The 10,515-nt window shown below is 42.1% G+C and overlaps 1 protein-coding gene and 2 long non-coding RNA genes across 4 annotated transcripts in view; 1 reads left to right on the top strand and 2 right to left on the bottom strand.

Moving 5' to 3' along the window:
* LOC112068380 (zinc finger protein OZF-like) overlaps nucleotides 1–10,515 on the bottom strand; it is an 82,206-nt gene that overhangs the window by 41,632 nt on the left and 30,059 nt on the right. The window lies entirely within an intron of this gene.
* Nucleotides 2,609–10,515, top strand: part of LOC139023919 (uncharacterized) — a 37,900-nt gene continuing 29,993 nt past the window's right edge. The window contains exon 1 of the long non-coding RNA XR_011475152.1: nucleotides 2,609–2,691. This is a non-coding gene — a long non-coding RNA (uncharacterized lncRNA). The remainder of the gene's footprint in view (nucleotides 2,692–10,515) is intronic.
* LOC112068374 (uncharacterized) lies at nucleotides 4,899–10,054 on the bottom strand. The gene is made up of 3 exons (XR_002893557.2): nucleotides 10,004–10,054; nucleotides 5,519–5,558; nucleotides 4,899–5,407 (listed from the first exon to the last, which is right to left on the bottom strand). It is a non-coding gene; the product is annotated as an uncharacterized lncRNA (long non-coding RNA).

The following is a 10,515-nucleotide window of genomic DNA, read 5'->3' on the forward strand; positions in this document are numbered from 1 at the left end:
GGGGACTGAGCACGCACCCCTGGGGAGCTCCAGTGTTGAGGATCAGCGTGGCAGATGTGTTACTACCTACCCTCACCACCTGGGGGCGGCCCGTCAGGAAGTTCAGGATCCAGTTGCAGAGGGAGGTTTTTAGTCCCAGGTTCCTTAGCTTAGTGATGAGCTTTGAGGGTACTATGGTGTTGAACGCTYAGCTGTAGTCAATGAATAGCATTCTCACATAGGTGTTCCTTTTGTCCAGGTGGGAAAGGGCAGTGTGGAGTACAATAGAGATTGCATCATCTGTGGATCTGTTTGGGCGGTATGCAAATTGAAGTGGGTCTAGGGTTTCTGGGATAATGGTGTTGATGTGAGCCATTACCAGCCTCTCAAAGCACTTCATGGCTATGGACGTGCGTGCCACGGGTCTGTAGTCATTTAGGCAGGTTGCCTTAGTGTTCTTGGGCACAGGGACTATGGTGGTCTGCTTGAAGCATGTTGGTATTACAGACTCAATCAGGGACATGTTGAAAATGTCAGTGAAGCCACCTGCCAGTTGGTCAGCACATGCCCGGAGCACACGTCCTGGTAATCCATCTGGCCCCACAGCCTTGTGAATGTTGACCTGTTTAAAGGTCTTACTCACGTCGGCTACGGAGAGCGTGATCACACAGTCGTCCGGAACAGCTGATGCTCTCATGCATGCCTCAGTGTTGCTTGCCTCGAAGCGAGCATAGAAGTGATTTAGCTCATCTGGTAGGATCGTGTCACTGGGCAGCTCGCGGCTGTGCTTCCCTTTGTAGTCTGTAATAGTTTGCAAGCCCTGCCACATCTGACGAGCATCGGAGCCGGTGTAGTATGATTCAATCTTAGCCCTGTTTTGACGCTTTGCCTGTTTGATGGTTCGTCGCAGAGCATAGCTGGATTTCTTGTAAGCTTCCGAGTTAGAGTCCCGCACCTTTAAAGCGGCAGCTCTACCCTTTAGCTCAGTGCGAATGTTGCCTGTAATCCATGGCTTCTGGTTGGGGTATGTACGTACAGTCACTGTGGGGACGACGTCCTCAATGCACTTATTGATAAAGCCAGTGACTGATGTGGTGTATTCCTCAATGTCATCGGAAGAATCCCGGAACATGTTCCAGTCTGTGAAAGCAAAACAGTCCTGTAGTTTAGCATCTGCTTCATCTGACCATTTTTTTTTTAATAGACCGAGTCACTGGTGCTTCCTGCTTTAATTTTTGCTTGTAAGCAGGAATCAGGAGGATAGAGTTGTGGTCGGATTTACCAAATGGAGGGCGAGGGAGAGCTCTGTACGCATCTCTGTGTGTGGAGTACAGGTGATCTAGAATTTTTTTTCCCTCTGGTTGCACATTTAACATGTTGATAGAGATTTGGTAGAACTGATTTAAGTTTCCCTGCATTAAAGTCTCCGGCCACTAGGAGCGCCGCCTCTGGGTGAGTGGTTTCCTGTTTGCTTATTTCCTTATACAGCTGGCTGAGTTCGGTCTTAGTGCCGGCATCTGTCTTTGGTGGTAAATAAACAGCCACAAAAAGTATAGCTGAGAACTCTTTAGGCAAGTAGTGGCCTGCAATTTATCATAATATACTCTACTTCAGGCGAGCAAAATCTACAGACTTCCTTAGATTTCGTGCACCAGCTGTTGTTTACAAATACGCACAGACCGCCCCCCCTGGTCTTACCGGAGTGTGCTGTTCTATCCTGCCGGTGCAGCGTGTATCCCGCTAGCTGAATATCCATGTRGTCATTCAGCCACGATTCAGTGAAACATAGGATATTACAGTTTTTGATGTCCCGTTGGTAGGATATTCGTGATCGTAGCTCGTCTAGTTTATTGTCCAATGATTGCACGTTGGCGAGTAATATTTACGGTAACGGCAGCTTTCCTAGTTGCCTTCTGTGGGTCCGGACGAGGCATCCGGCTCTTCTTCCTCTGCGTCGCTTCCTTTTGCGAATAATAGGGATGTCTGCCCTGTGGGGTGTGTGGAGAATATCGTGTGAGTGCTGCTTGCTGCTGCTGTTGTTGTTCAGGGCTCTACGCTGACATGTGTTCCTAAGTTAATATACTGAACGAAAATATAAACGCAACATGGAAAGAGTTGGTCCCATGATTCATGCAGAATTGTCTGAGAAGGGAAGGAGGGGGCTGAGGAATATTTCTGTCTGTAATAAAGCCCTTATTTTGGGAAAAACTCATTCCGATTGGCTGGGCCTGGCAGCCACCTGCCCAGTCTTGAAATCCATAGATTAGGGCCTAATGAATTAATTTCAATTGACTTCTATGAACTGTAACTCAGTAAAATCTTTTAAATTATTGCATGTTGCGTTTATATTTTTGTTCAGTATAGTTAGGAGCTGGGCAATTCCAGAGTAACGGAATTACATCAGACTCTGATTTTTCACTTTAAAATGTATAAAAAACTAAAACCATAGCTGCTTTAAAACCACGTTTGTGTACATCAGTTCAACCACTGCAGAGTTTGTGCCCCGTTATTAAACATTTGTATTTACTGGTGTTAATCTGACCTTCTGTCTCCTCCTCCTTCACTTCAAAAACTGCCGCCTCCTCTTTCTCCTCTTTTACTGTAACATCCTTCTCATCTTTCACTCTGAACGTGTCTTCCTCTTCTTTCACTGTAACGTCTTTCTCTTCTTCTTTCACGGTAACAGCCTCACCCTCTACTTCTTGTTTTACTGTGACAGCCTCCTCTTTCACGAAAACGTTCAGCCCCAGAGCTTCTTTCTCAGTCCAGCAGACCGCCGCTTCTTTAGCAGGAGGGGTGAAGTTTAGTGAGCTCATGGTCGGGGATAATAGCTAGCTAACATTAGCGTAGTGCTAGGATAATTTATCAAGCCAACTAAGTTAACTGACTAACAACAACTTAAATATGAAATGAAAAGTAGATACGATATAATTCTGGTGATTACACAGTGGCTATACATCGACACAGTACAAAGAACTTCAATGTTTCGACTGTTTTGCCTTGCAAGGTACCAAGGTGTCTGACTAGCTGTTGTTGTTGAAGAAGCGTCCCGTCCACTAGATTATACGTCACAGTGGCAGAATCACCTGAAAGACGCACATCGCCATCTGCTGACTGGAGTTGGTATCGCAGTTGAGAAAATACTTTCAGACAAAAAGTTAAAAAGCGACTGCCCCTAAAAACCAACGACTCCCTTTGAAAACGGGCGATGTGGTATCAGAAACATTTATTATAGTGTAAAAATTTACTATTTCGCCCCAAAATAGTCATCCCATATTGGGCTGTGTATAACTATGTAAATGTCTCTCGGACAAGGTGACTTTTATCAATATACACTGTAAAAAGTAAAGGTTCCTGGAGTATCCTTTAGGGGTTCTTCAAAATGAAACTGTGGGGGAACCCCTAAAAGTTATTTCAAGAACCTTTTGTGGGAACCCCTATAAGTTCTTTGAAGAACCCCTTAACATGGTTCCCACGAATAACCTTTTGGGGTTAATTTTTTTAATTCCCTGTCCACACTCCCTCCATTATAAAAAAACATTTTAATAATAATAACAATATTGAATTAAATAATTCATTGTTAATTTAGTGGCACCACAAATGTGATTTAATATTTACAAAACAATTGACCAACAAAACACATTACAAAATTGCAACATTTCTGCAGACATGTCAGACCATAATAAATAATACATTTACTTTGTATAGTGCTTTTCATGACATTTAAAAATATATAAATAATGATGTACAATATAAACAACATACATTAAAAATGAATCATAGGTAAACTAACAATATTGTAGACTTGATGCTAAATACAGATTTTTCAGCTTTAGTGTGTATATCGTATCCACTTAGTTATGTTAGGAAGTTTGCCATCTTTATGACCGGCCCTGGTAACTTCACCCTAACTTCTCTTATCCCCAGAACACAGTAACTTAACAACATAAGTGTTTTTCTGACATTTTTGGGAAATTGAAGGGAAAATAAAAAATACAGCACTAGCAGAGCCCCATGTCCCATGGGGACGTCCTCTAGGGCGTGGATATTCTCCCCATCAAAGGCCAGCAGGATTTCACTCTAATGGTGAAATGGATTTGCAGTAAAAGAGTGAAAAGCGTTGAAATCTGTGTCAACAAAAGTAAGAAAATATTAATACACATACAATTAACAAAGAACATAACAAATGTTCAGCTGTAGTTTTATATAAGTATGCACACCTATGTTTATGAAGAAACAGATAATTTGTGCATAGGCATACCTTGTCACGGACATAAAGGCCACTCGGGTCCTCATTGAAGAGGTAGGGCAAGAGCAGGATCGTTGCTGTGGTCTCCAGTCCTAGTAAAGTAAAGCAATGGGTTGTGCCGTGGCGGAGATCTTTGTGGGCTATACTCGGCCTTGTCTCAGGATGGTAAGTTGGTGGTTGAAGATATTCCTGTGGGGGCAGTGCTTTGGCAAAGTGGGTGGGGTTATATCCTTCCTGTTTGGGCCTGTCCGGGGGTATCATCGGATGGGGCCACAGTGTCTCCTGACCCCTCCTGTCTCAGCCTCCAGTATTTATGCTGCAGTAGTTTATGTGTCGGGGGGCTAGGGTCAGTTTGTTATATCTGGAGTACTTCTCCTGTCTTATCCGGTGTCCTGTGTGAATTTAAGTATGCTCTCTCTAATTCTCTCTTTCTCTCGGAGGACCTGAGCCCTAGGACCATGCCTCAGGACTACCTGGCATGATTACTCCATGCTATCCCCAGTCCACCTGGCCGTGCTGCTGCTCCAGTTTCAACTGTTCTGACTGCGGCTATGGAACCCTGACCTGTTCACCGGACGTGCTACCTGTCCCAGACCTGCTGGGATACTCTTAATGTCTTAATGATTGACTATGAAAAGCCAACTCTCCTAAGGTACTGACTTGCTGCACCCTCGACAACTACTGTGATTATTATTATTTGACCATTCTGGTCATTTATGAACATTTGAACATCGTGGCCATGTTCTGTTATAATCTCCACCCGGCACAGCCAGAAGAGGACTGGCCACCCCTCATAGCCTGGTTCCTCTCTAGGTTTCTTCCTAGGTTTTGGCCTTTCTAGGGAGTTTTTCCTAGCCACCGTGCTTCTACACCTGCATTGCTTGCTGTTTGGGTTTTTAGGCTGGGTTTCTGTACAGCACTTTGAGATATCAGCTGATGTAAGAAGGGCTATATAAATACATTTGATTTGATTATCTTACTACACTTGCTAATTTTATTACAAAATACATTAGAGAAAGGGAAGGAATAAGAGCAAGTACCTCTTCTGTATTGTCCTTCAGGGACTATCAAAAAAGCAGGATGATGTCCTCACCTCTGCCTTGCCTCTACCTCTGATAGTCCTTGAATTATATTTTTGTCTATATCCATTCCATGGACTTGATTCATTTCTGACAAGATCTGAAAAGATAATTTACACACATTTGTATGCTAATAGATTTCAGTTTATATTGACTGCTATGTAGGTTAAATGTACACTTCAAATGCAGCTGTCCTACAACATATTTGTACCTTCTTCTTGATCCCAATTGCATTGTGTCCATGTTCTGTCCTATAAGAATTTCAAAGGAAGAGAAAATGTGTCAAAGAATAGTCTTACAAGCATTAAAATATATATATATATATATATATATATATATATATATATATACGAAACAAATATTGAAATATAAATGGCATCGACATACAATTGAATGCAAAATAGAAGAACATATTGGAGAAAGCACTAGCCAATACAGTACTGCCATACAGTAACAGTACTGCCATACAGGCCTAATATCACATTTCAAGATATCTTTGTACACAAATTGCTCAATATTTTATCAGGCTAACTTGACAGATTATACACACCATTTTGCTGCTTGTCAATACTGTGTTTGGATTCTGAAGGGCATTTATACAAAAGAGGTAATCTAGACACTGTATTAATACCATTATGCATTTGAATCCCATCTACCATCTAAACTACTAATTACCCTCCACAAGGGGGCGTACATGTAACGTTTCCAAAATGGGCTAGTATTGTACATGTAACGTTTCCAAAATGGGATAGTGTTGTACATGTAACGTTTCCAAAATGGGATAGTATTGTCCATGTAACGTTTTGCTCCCTTGTGAGTTAATAGTATTGCATGCTGTAGCAGGCTATATAAAGAGGAAGCCCTCCATTGACGATTCAGTTCGTTGTAACATCTCGTCTGGACAGGTCACTGTCCTTAGTTAGTTAGTTAGTCAGTCAACGAAGCTAACGTTAGCTAGTTCATTCTCACAAAAGTGAGAACTGCTCTATATTGGAAAGTTACGTTAATGAGAGTGTAAAGCCATGTTGGCTTTATGGAAACGATATACAATATATGGGAAATAATCCAAACCTAGTTCTGCCTAGTTAGGATATAACGTTAGCTAGCTTGCTAACGGTACTGTACTGTAGCTCATACAACGCCGACGGTCAAACCCGGCTTTCTAATATTTACGTTAATTAGCTATAGTAACGTTATGGAAGATATTCACAGAAAACCATCATTGTTGTAGTGTCTTAGCTCTTATTACTTATTTATATAATAAGAAAGACTCTGAATGCAATAAATGGAACTGGAGCTTCACATTTTACTGGAATCAGTTAGAGCCAGAATAACATAGAACAACACTGCGCATGACCAAGGGTGCTCCATTCTTAAAGGGGACATCAGTAATTAACAGAACATAACAATTGTCTTCGTTATTCATTAGTATGTTATATTATTATATACATGATTTCGATACATATTCAGAGCCAAACATCAACCCAACTTAACCTTTTTAAAACTGTTGTCGCATCCAAACTTTTCACCAGTGTTTTCAGTTATAATTGCGAAGTTCCCGGAAGAAGTCCAGCAACAACGGAGGTTCCTCGATGAACCCACCTTCTAACAAGTTCTTTGAAGAACCTTTTGGGGCTGTTTTTCATTGACCAAGAACCCTACGGCTCTTAGGGGATCTGAGAACAACTCCAGTTGAACCCTTCATTTTTAGAGTGTAGTCGGCTCTATTTACTCTCAGATTCAAAAATGATAATTAGCGTCAACGATCAAGTCAGTTGCTACTGCTCCAGTACAGTATGAGGTGAGACGGTGAACTGATGTTGAACTGGGCAGTCAACTGCTGCTGCTCCAATACAGTATGAGGTGAGGCGGTGAACTGATGTTGAACTGGGCAGTCAGTCGTTCATTCTGTGCTATGAGTCTATCAAATCAAATCGAATTTTACCTTACAGTGAAATGCTTACTTCCAAGCCCCTAACCAACAATGCAGTTATAAAAAAGTACAAATAAGTATAAGAAATAAAAGGAACAAGTAATTAAAGAGCAGAAGTTAAATAACAATAGCTAGCCTATATACAGGGGGTACCGGTACAGAGTCAATGTGCTGGGGCACCGGTTAGTCGAGGTAATTGAGGTAATATGTACATGTAGGTAGAGTTATTAAAGTGACTATGCATAGATGATAACAGAGAGTGGGGCGGAGCCTTCCTTTGACACCGCCTGGTAAAGAGGTCTTGCATGGCAGGGAGCTTGGCCCCAGTGATGTACTGGGCTGTACACACTACCCTCTGTAGTGCCTTGCGTTCGGAGGCAGAGCAGTTGCCATACCAGGCAGGGATGCAACCAGTCAGGATGCTCTCGATGGTGCAGCTGTAGAACCTTTAGAGGATCTGAGGACCCATGCTAAATCTTTTCAGTCTCCTGAGGGGGAATAGGTTTTGTCGTGCCCTCTTCACGACTGTCTTGGTGTGCTTAGACCATGATAGTTTGTTAGTGATGTGGACACCAAGGAACTTGAAGCTCTCAACCTGCTCCACTACAGCCCCGTCGATGAGAATGGGGGCGTGATCGGTCTTCCTTTTCCTATAGTCCACAATTATCTCCTTTGTCTTGATCACTTTGAGGGAGAGGTTGTTTTCCTGGCACCACACAGCCAGGTCTCTAACCTCCTCCTTATAGGCTGTCTAGTCTTTGTTGGTGATCAGGCCTACCACTCTTGTGGCATCGGCAAACTTAATGATGATGTTGGAGTCGTACCTGGCCGTGCAGTCATGAGTGAACAGGGAGTACAGGAGGGGGCTGAGCACGCACCCCTGAGGGGCACCCTGTGTTGAGGATCAGTGTGGCGGATGTGTTGTTACCTACCATTAAAAAACATGAGCTGGCGCACACCCAGAAAAATTGTTTGTGTGGAGATGCTGACTAACGGCGAATAAACTATAAACTATCAAAATAAAGAAAGTCGCACACTCCATTGATAAACTCCCAGCAATTTAATGGGTATTTACCAATGTTTCGGCAACACTGTGCCTTCCTCAAGGTAATGTCATGAATACTTGAACCAGGTTATGTAGACAAACAGTGCATTTAGTGTAACCAATGACAATAGTGAGGGGTATGTCATAATGATTAAGTAAATTAAAATTAATTAGTGAAACTGTTAAAAAATAGTATATGGCATATTAAATATATTACGCTATTGTTATCATATAGAAACATCATGGAATATTGTACAAAAAAAAAAGAGAGATTAAGACCGGCAACTGCTCGCCCACAACCGTAAGGCTCTCCAGAGGGTAGTGAGGTCTGCAGAACGCATCACCGGGGCAAACTACCTGCCTCCAGGGACACCTACACCACCCGATGTCACAGGAAGGAAGCCATAAAGATCATCAGGACAACAACCACCCAAGCCACTGCCTGTTCACCCCGCTATCATCCAGAAGCGCAGGTCAGTACAGGTGCATCAAAGCAGGACCGAGAGACTGAAAAACAGCTTCTACTTCAAGGCCATCAGACTGTTAAACAGCCACCACTAACATTTAGCGGCCGCGCGAACATACTGACTCAACCCAGCACTTTAAAAAAATGGGAATTGATGGAAATTATGTAAAAATGTACCACTAGCCACTTAAACAATGCCACTTAATATAATGTTTACATACCTACATTACCACATCTCATATGTATATACTGTACTCTATATCATCTACTGCATCTTGCCATCTTTATGTAATACATGTACACTAGCCACTTTAAAACTAATGCCACTTTATGTTTAACATACCCTACATAGTACCATCTCATATGTATATTACCGTACTCTATACCATCTACTGCATCTTGCATGCGTTCTGTACACCACTCATTCATATATCTTTATGTACATATTCTTTATCCCTTTACACTTGTGTGTGTGTATAGGTAGTAGTTGTGGAATTGTTGGTTAAGATTACTTGTTGGTTATTACTGCATTGTCGGAACTAGAAGCACAAGCATTTCGCTACACTCGCATTAACATCTGCTAACCATGTGTATGTGACTAATAAATTTGATTTGATTTGATCTCTGTCACACCTGTTGCATTTATCGGCCACACGGGGCGCTGTCGGCTGCGCGAAAACTTGTGCAGGGAAGTTTGTGATAGGTCAGTATTTCTTTTACTTTGCAACTCAAATGACATCTTTCGTCGCGATTCCATAGTCACAGCAATTTCAACGAGCCCTTTGCAAACGTGGAGATCTGATTCTGTGAGCAACACGTTTTTGAATGTGTTCATGTTCAATCCACAAACAAATCTATCCCTTAATGTGTCATTTAGGTTTCTCTCAAAACTGGCAATGTTCAGACAGTTTCTTCAACTCTGCTACATTTATTACTAACACCCTCCCCCTCATTCTGATCTTCTTGTGGAAACGAAAAACGTTCCGCGATGAGGAGTGGTTTAGTGATAGGTGATTTTGCAATATCTCCACAATCTCTGTGAATGTTTTATTTGAGGGCTTCAGAGGGGCAGTCAAGATCTCTTAGCAAACTGTACGTTTTTGGGCCAATTAAACTCAACAACGCTGGTACTCTTTTTATCGCAATGTCGTTTGCAATGAAGTACTGTTCCAGTCGTCAATGTAAGTTGCCCAGTTTTCTTGCGTGTCATCAAACACATCTATTTCCCCGATGCTAGCCATTTTCTCTTTACCTCAGGCTCCACGGGTCTTTGACTTGCCGCCTCGTTCTCGTTAGCTCTCCCTCGCGTCATGGCTTGTAGCTGTTGTGCTACAGGGTCAAAATCTTCCCTTCTCTTCCTACGAGCTCCATCTGCATTCGTCGGATGCACACTGCAGGTAATCATCCTCGTCGCCATTGTAGTGTCTTTAGCTCTTATTACTTATTTATATAATAAGAAAAGACTTGAATACAATAAATGGAACTGGAGCCTTCACATTTTACTGGAATCAGTTAGAGCAGAATAACATAGAACAACACTGCGCATGACCAAGGGTGCTCCATTCTTAAAGGGACATCAGTAATTAACAGAACATAACAATTGTCTTCGTTATTCATTAGTATGTTATATTATTATATACATGATTTCGATACATATTCAAGCCAAACATCAACCCAACTTACCTTTTTAAAACTGTTGTCGCATCCAAACTTTTCACCAGTGTTTTTCAGTTATAATTGCGAAGTTCCGGAAGAAGTCCACAG

The sequence above is a fragment of the Salvelinus sp. IW2-2015 genome, unplaced genomic scaffold, assembly GCF_002910315.2.
Source record: "Salvelinus sp. IW2-2015 unplaced genomic scaffold, ASM291031v2 Un_scaffold467, whole genome shotgun sequence".
In the NCBI taxonomy this organism is placed as follows: domain Eukaryota; kingdom Metazoa; phylum Chordata; class Actinopteri; order Salmoniformes; family Salmonidae; genus Salvelinus; species Salvelinus sp. IW2-2015.